This window comes from Arachis hypogaea, chromosome 14, assembly GCF_003086295.3.
Source record: "Arachis hypogaea cultivar Tifrunner chromosome 14, arahy.Tifrunner.gnm2.J5K5, whole genome shotgun sequence".
In the NCBI taxonomy this organism is placed as follows: Eukaryota; Viridiplantae; Streptophyta; class Magnoliopsida; order Fabales; family Fabaceae; genus Arachis; species Arachis hypogaea.
In genome coordinates, this window is record NC_092049.1 from 23,641,178 (window position 1) to 23,649,363 (window position 8,186).

An 8,186-nucleotide genomic window follows, 5' to 3' on the forward strand; every position below is an offset into this window, starting at 1 on the left:
AGTCCCTCAATTTCAGCCAGAAAATACCTGAAATCACAGAAAAACACACAATCTCATAGTAAAGTCCAGAAATGTGAATTTAACATAAAAACTAATGAAAACATCCCTAAAAGTAGCTGAATCCTACTAAAAACAATGTCAAAAAGCGTATAAATTATCCGCTCATCACAACACCAATCTTAAATTGTTGCTTGTCCCCAAGCAACTGAAAATCAAATAGGATAAAAAGAAGAGAATATACTATAAATTCCAAACTATCAATGAAACATAGCTTCAATCATATGAGCGAGACTTATAGCTTTTTGCCTCTTGAATAGTTTTGGCATCTCACTTTATCCATTGAGGTTCAGAATGATTGGCATCTATAGGAACTCAGAGTTTGAATAGTGTTATTGACTCTCCTAGTTCAGTATGATGATTCTTGAACACAGCTTCTTTATGAGTCTTGGCCGTGGGCCTAAGCACTTTGTTTTCCAGTATTACCACCGGATACATAAATGCCACAAACACATAATTGGGTGAACCTTTTCAGATTGTGACTCAGCTTTGCTAAAGTCCCCAATTAGAGGTGTCCAGGGTTCTTAAGCACACTCTTCTTTTGCTTTGGACATTGACTTTAACCGCTCAGTCTCAAGTGTTCACTTGACACCTACACGCCACAAGCACATGGTTAGGGACAGCTTGGTTTAGCCGCTTAGACCAGGATTTTATTCCTTTAGGCCCTCTTATCCACTGATGCTCAAAGCCTTGGGATCCTTTTTATTTGCCCTTGCCTTTTGGTTTTAAGGGTTATTGACTTTTTCTGCTTGCTTTTTCTTTTTCTTTTTATTTTTTTTTTCACCCTTTTTTTTTCTTCTTTTTTTTTTCTGCAAGCTTTGTTCTTTGCTGCTTTTTCTTGCTTCAAGAATCATTTTTATGATTTTTCAGATTATCAAATAACATGTCTCCTAGTCATCATTCTTTCAAGAGCCAACATATTTAACATTCTTAAACAACAACTTCAAAAGACATATGCACTGTTCAAGCATACATTCAGAAAACAAGAAGCATTGTCACCACATCAATATAATTAAGCTAAGTTCAAGGATAAATTCGAAACTCATGTACTCCTTGTTCTTTTGAATTAAAACATTTTTCTTTTAAGAGAGGTGATGGATTCATAGGACATTCATATCTTTAAGACAAAGTTACTAACTACTAATGATCATGTAATGAAAACACAAACATAGATAAGCACATAACATAGAAAACGAAAAAACAGAGAAAGCAAGAACAAGGAATGAATCCACCTTAGTGATGGTGGCGTTTCCTTCTTGAGGAACCAATAATGTCCTTGAGCTCTTCTATGTCTCTTCCTTGCCTTTGCTGCTCCTCCTTCATTGCTTTTAGATCTTCTCTGATTTCATGAAGGATGATGGAGTGCTCTTGATGTTCCACCCTTAGTTGTCCCATATTGGAACTCAATTCTTCTAGGGAGGTATTGATTTGCTCCCAATAGTTTTGTGGAGGAAAGTGCATTTGAGGCATCTCCGGGATCTCATGGTGGTGAGCTTCCTGCGCCTCTTGAGCTCCATGAATGGGCTCTCTTGCTTGCTCCATCTTTTTCTTAGTGATGGGCTTCTCTTCCTTAATAGGAATGTCTCCTTCTATGAAAGCTCCGGCTGAGTAACATAGATGGGAAATGAGGTGAGGGAAGGCTAACCTTGCCATAGTGGAGGACTTGTCAGCCACCTTGTAGAGTTCTTGAGGTATAATCTCATGAACTTCCACCTCTTCTCCAATCATGATGCTATGGATCATGATGGCCCGGTCTATAGTAACTTCAGACCGGTTGCTAGTGGGAATGATTGAGCATTGAATAAACTCCAACCATCCTCTAGCTATAGGCTTGAGGTCCAATCTTCTTAGTTGAACCGGCTTGCCTTTGGAGTCAATCTTCCATTGAGCTCCTTCTACACATATGTCCATAAGGACTTGGTCCAACCTTTGATCAAAGTTGACTCTCCTTGTGTAGGGGCGTGCGTTCTCTTCCATGTATGGCAAGTTGAACGCCAACCTCACATTCTCCGGACTAAAATCTAAGTATTTCCCCCGAACCATTGTAACATAGTTCTTTGGATCCGGGTTCTTACTTTGATCATGGTTCTTGGTAATCCATGCATTGGCATAGAACTCTTGAACCATTAGGATGCCGACTTGTTGGATGGGATTTGTTAGAACTTCCCAACCTCTTCTTTGAATTTCATGTCGGATCTCCGGATACTCATTTCTTTTGAGTTTGAAAGGGACCTCAGGGATCACCTTTTTCTTGGCCACAACATCATAGAAGTGGTCTTGATGGGCTTTGAAGATGAACCTTTCCATCTCCCATGACTCGGATGTGGAAGCTTTTATCTTCCCTTTCCCTCTTCTAGAGGATTCTCCGGTCTTAGGTGCCATCAATGGTAATGGAAAAACAAAAAAGTTATGCTTTTACCACACCAAACTTAGAATATTGCTCGCCCTCGAGCAATAAACAAAAGAATAGAAGAAGAAGAAGAAGAAATATGGAGAGGGAGAGGGAAATGTGGTTTCGGCCAAGAGGAGTGTAGAGGGGTGTGTTGTGTGAATTTGAAGAAGAATGGAGGGCTTTATATAGGGTAGGGAGGTGGGGTATTGGTTCGGCCATAAGGGTGGGTTTGGGTGGGAAATTGGTTTTGAATTTTGAAGGTAGGTGGAGTTTATAAGGTAGGTTTATTGGGAAGAGTGGGTGGATGTGAGTGGTGAAGGTTTAGTGGGGAAGAGAGATTGAGGTGATTGGTGAGGGGTTTTTAGGGAAGAGTGTTTATGGGGTTGTGTGAAAGAGAGTGGTGAGAAGAAGTGAGTGGAGGTAGGTGGGGATCCTGTGGGGTCCATAGATCCTGAGTGGATCCTGTGGGGTCCACAAATCCTGAGGTGTTCAAGGATTTACATCCCTGCACCCATTAGGCATGTAAAAATGCCTTTGTACCCAACTCTGGGCGTTCAGCGCCAGGTTGGTGGCCATTTTGGGCGTTCAACGCCCATCTGTGTGCCATTTCTGGCGTTGAACACCAGAACCATGCCTGTTCTGGCGTTCAGCGCCCAGAAGCTGCCCATTTTGGGCGTTCAGCGCCAGAACCATGCTTTGTTCTGGCGCTGAACGCCAGACAGATGCTCCTCCAGGGTGTGATTTTTCTTCTGCTATTTTTGATTCCGTTTTCAATTTTTATATTTATTTTGTGACTCCACATGATCATTAACCTAAGAAAATATGAAAAACAAAAATAATAGAGTTAGATAAATAAACATTGGGTTTCCTCCCAACAAGCGCTTCTTTAATGTCAATAGCTTGACAGTGGGCTCTCATGGAGCCTCACAGATGTGCAGAGCTTTGTTGAGACTCTCCAACACCAAACTTAAAGTTTGGATATGGGAGTTCAACACCAAACTTAGAGTTTGGTTGTGGCCTCCCAACACCAAACTTAGAGTTTGACTGTGGGGGCTCTGGTTGACTCTGCTTTGAGATAAGCTTTTCATGCTTCCTCTTCATGGTTGCAGAGGGAGATCCTTGAGTTTTAAACACAAGGGAGTCCTTATTCCATTGAAGGACTATTTCACCTCTGTCAACATCAATCACAGCTCTTGCTGTGGCCAGGAAAGGTCTTCCTAGGATGATGGATTCATCCTCTTCCTTTCCAGTATCCAGGACTATGAAATCAGTAGGTATGTAAAGGCCCTCAACCTTTACTAATACATCTTCTACTTGTCCATAAGCCTGTTTTCTTGAGCTGTCTGCCATCTCTAGTGAGATTTTAGCAGCTTGCACCCCATAGATTCCCAGTTTTTCTATTACAGAGAGGGGCATGAGGTTTATTCCTGAACCAAGGTCACACAGAGCCTTAAAGATCATGGTGCCTATGGTGCAGGGTATTATGAACTTTCCAGGATCCTGTCTCTTCTGAGGCAATGTCAGTTGATCCAGATCACTTAGTTCATTGATGAACAAGGGAGGTTCAACTTCCCAAGTATCAATGCCAAATAATTTGGCATTCAGCTTCATGATTGCACCAAGAAACTTGGCAGTTTGCTCTTCAGTAACATCCTCATTCTCTTCAGAAGAGGAATACTCATCAGAGCTCATGAAGGGCATAAGGAGGTTTAATGGAATCTCTATGGTCTCTAGATGAGTCTCAGATTCCTTTGGTTCCTCAGAGGGAAGCTCCTTATTGATCACTGGACGTCCCAGGAGGTCTTCCTCCTTGGGATTCACGTCCTCTCCTCTCCTCACAGGTTCAGCCATGGCGCTTATGTCAATGGCCTTGCACTCTCCTTTTGGGTTCTCTTCTGTATTGCTTGGGAGAGTACTAGGAGGGATTTCAGTGATCCTTTTACTCAGCTGGCCCACTTGTGCTTCCAGATTTCTAATGGAAGACCTTGTTTCATTCATGAAACTTACAGTGGCCTTAGATAGATCAGAGACTAGATTTGCTAAATTAGAAGCATTTTGTTCAGAGTTCTCTGTCTGTTGCTGAGTTGATGATGGAAAAGGCTTGCTATTGCTAAACCTGTTTCTTCCACCATTATTAAAGCCTTGTTGGGGCTTTTGATCCTTCCATGAGAAATTTGGATGATTTCTCCATGTTGAGTTATAGGTGTTTCCATAAGGTTCACCTAAGTAATTTACCTCTGCTATTGCAGGATTCTCAGGATCATAAGCTTCTTCTTCAGAAGATGCCTCTTGAGTACTGTTGGATGCAGCTTGCATTCCATGCAGACTCTGAGAGATCATATTGACTTGCTGAGTCAATATTTTATTCTGAGCCAATATGGCATTCAGAGTATCAACTTCAAGAACTCCCTTCTTCATAGGCGTCCCATTACTCACAGGATTCCTTTCAGAAGTGTACATGAACTGGTTATTAGCAACCATGTCAATGAGTTCTTGAGCTTCTGCAGGCGTTTTCTTTAGGTGAATGGATCCACCTGCAGAAGTATCCAATGACATCTTAGATAACTCAGACAGACCATCATAGAATATATCCAGGATGGTCCATTCTGAAAGCATGTCAGAAGGACACTTTTTGGTCAACTGTTTGTATCTTTCCCAAGCTTCATAGAGAGATTCACCTTCTTTCTGTCTGAAGGTTTGAACATCAGCTCTAAGCTTGCACAGCTTTTGAGGAGGAAAGTACTTGGCTAAGAAAGCCGTGACCAGCTTATCCCAAGAGTTCAGGCTGTCTTTGGGTTGAGAATCCAACCATAATCTAGCTCTGTCTCTTACAGCAAAAGGGAAAAGCATGAGCCTGTAGACTTCAGGATCTACTCCATTAGTCTTAACAGTATCACATATCTGCAAGAATTCAGTTAAGAACTGAAAAGGATCTTCGGATGGAAGTCCATGAAACTTGCAGTTCTGCTGCATCAGAGAAACTAACTGAGGTTTCAGCTCAAAGTTATTTGCTCCAATGGCAGGAATGGAGATGCTTCTTCCATGTAAATTGGAATTTGGTGCAGTAAAGTCACCAAGCATCTTCCTTGCATTGTTGTTGGGTTCGGCTGCCATCTCCTTTACTTGTTCGAAATTTTCAATCAAGTTGTCTCTGGGTTGTTGTAATTTAGCTTCTCTTAATTTTCTCTTCAGAGTCCTTTCAGGTTCTGGATCAGCTTCAACAAGAATGCCTTTTTCTCTGTCGCTGCTCATAAGAAAGAGGAGAGAAAAAGAAAAGAAGAGGAATCCTCTATGTCACAGTAAAGAGGATCCTTATTGTTAGTAGAAGAAAAGAAGAAGAAATTCGAACACAGATAGAAGAGGGGGTTCGAAATTGGTGATGATGTGAGGAAGAGATATTAGTTAATGAATGAATAAATAGAATAGGATTAGAGAGAAGGAGGGAATTTTCGAAAATTATTTTTGAAAAGGAGTTAGTGATTTTTGAAAATTGGTTTTTTTGAAAATTGTTAGTATTTTTTTTCGAAAATTTTTGAAATAAAAAATAAAAAATAAAAATAATTAGTTAATTAAAAAGAAATTTTTTGAAAAAGAGGGAAGATATTTTCGAAAATTAGAGAGAGAGAGTTAGTTAGGTAGTTTTGAAAAAGTTAAGAAACAAACAAAAAGTTAGTTAGTTAGTTGAAACAAATTTTGAAAAGATAAGAAGTTAGGAAGTTAGAAAAGATATTTTGAAAAGATATTTTTGAAAAAGATAAGATAAGAAGATATTTTTGAAAAGATATGATTGAAATAAGTTTTTGAAAAAGATTTTATTTTTAAAATCACAATTAATGACTTGATTCATAAGAAATCACAAGATATGATTCTAGAACTTAAAGTTTGAATCTTTCTTAACAAGTAAGTAACAAACTTGAAATTTTTGAATCAAAACATTAATTGATTATGTTATTTTCGAAAATTTGGTATAAAAATAAGAAAAAGATTTTTGAAAAATATTTTTGAAATTTTCGAAAATAACTAATAATTTTGAAAAAGATTTGATTTTTGAAAAAGATTTTGAAAAAGATAAGATTTTCAAATTGAAAATTTGATTTGACTCATAAGAAACAACTTGATTTTAAAAATTTTTGAAAAAGTCAACTCAAATTTTCGAATTTGATGAGAGAAAAAGGGAAAGATATTTTTTTGATTTTTGAATTTTTATGATGCAAGAGAAAAACACTAAAAAGATGCAATGCATGAAATTTTTAGATCAAAACAATGAATGCGTGCAAGAATGCTATGAATGTCAAGATGAACACCAAGAACACTATGAATGTCAAGATGAACATCATAGACATAATTTTGAAAAATTTTTTAATGCAAAGAAAACATGCAAGACACCAAACTTAGAATTCTTTAATGCTTACGCACTAAGAATTCAAGAATGCATATGATAAACATGAAAAGACACAAAACAAAAAATCATCAAGATCAAACAAGAAGACTTACCAAGAACAACTTGAAGATCATGAAGAACACTATGAATGTATGATATTTTCGAAAAATGCAAGATGCATATGCAAGTGACACCAAACTTATAACATGACTCAAGACTCAAACAAGAACACAAAAATATTTTTGATTTTTATGATTTTCTAAATTTTTTTTTTTGGATTTTTTTTTTCGAAAATTATATAAAAAAAAAGGAAAATTAAGGATTCCAAAATTTTTAATATGAATTCCAGGAATCTTGCCATGTTAGTCTAAAGCTTCAGTCCAGGAATTAGACATGGCTCACTAGCCAGCCAAGCTTTCAATGAAAGCTCCGGTCCAAAACACTAGACATGGCCAATGGCCAGCCAAGCTTCAGCAGGTGATCATGGATCAGCAGCAGGTGGATGAGCAACAACTAATTTGCTCTTGATAACAAATTACAAGCCTCAGTCCAAATGAATTTAGACATGGCTTTACAGCCAGCCAGGCTTCACATGCTTCATGAAACACTAGAATTCATTCTTAAAAATTTTGAATAAATTTTTGAAAACATTTTTATTTTTTTTTCGAAAACAAAAGAGAAATTTTTGAAAATATTTTTGAAAGATTTTTGAAAAGAAAACGAAAAGAAAGTTACCCAATCTGAGCAACAAGATGAACCGTCAGTTGTCCAAACTCAAACAATCCCCGGCAACGGCGCCAAAAACTTGGTGCTGTTGCCGGATCAAAAAGAACTTGGCGCTGTAGTTGCACGTAATTGCTATTAGAACAATCCCCGGCAACGGCGCCAAAAACTTGGTGCACGAAATTGTGATCTCCAGGCTCGAACAAATCCTGGTAATGGCTCCAAAGCTTGGTGCTCTGATCTTAATTCATAATTGTCACAACTTCGATACAACTAACCAGCAAGTGCACTGGGTCGTCCAAGTAATACCTTACGTGAGTAAGGGTCGAATCCCACGGAGATTGTTGGTATGAAGCAAGCTATGGTCACCTTGTAAATCTCAGTCAGGCAGATATAAAGTGATAATGGTGTTTTCGAATATTATATGATAGAATAGGGATAGAGGTACTTATGTAAATCATAGGTAGGAATTTCAGATAAGCGAATGGAGATGCTTTTCGTTCCTCTGAACCTCTGCTTTCCTGCTATCTTCATCCAATCAGTCTTGCTCCTTTCCATGGCTGGCTTTATGTGATACATCACCACTGTCAATGGCTACTTTCGGTCATCTCACGGGAAAATGATCCAATGCGC

General features: G+C 38.4%; 1 non-coding gene across 1 annotated transcript; it reads left to right on the forward strand.

Moving 5' to 3' along the window:
• Nucleotides 1-5,059: 5,059 nt before the first annotated feature.
• On the forward strand, nt 5,060-5,167 carry LOC112746205 (small nucleolar RNA R71). The gene has a single exon (XR_003174100.1). It is a non-coding gene; the product is annotated as a small nucleolar RNA R71 (small nucleolar RNA).
• The last annotated feature ends 3,019 nt before the right edge of the window (nt 5,168-8,186 follow it).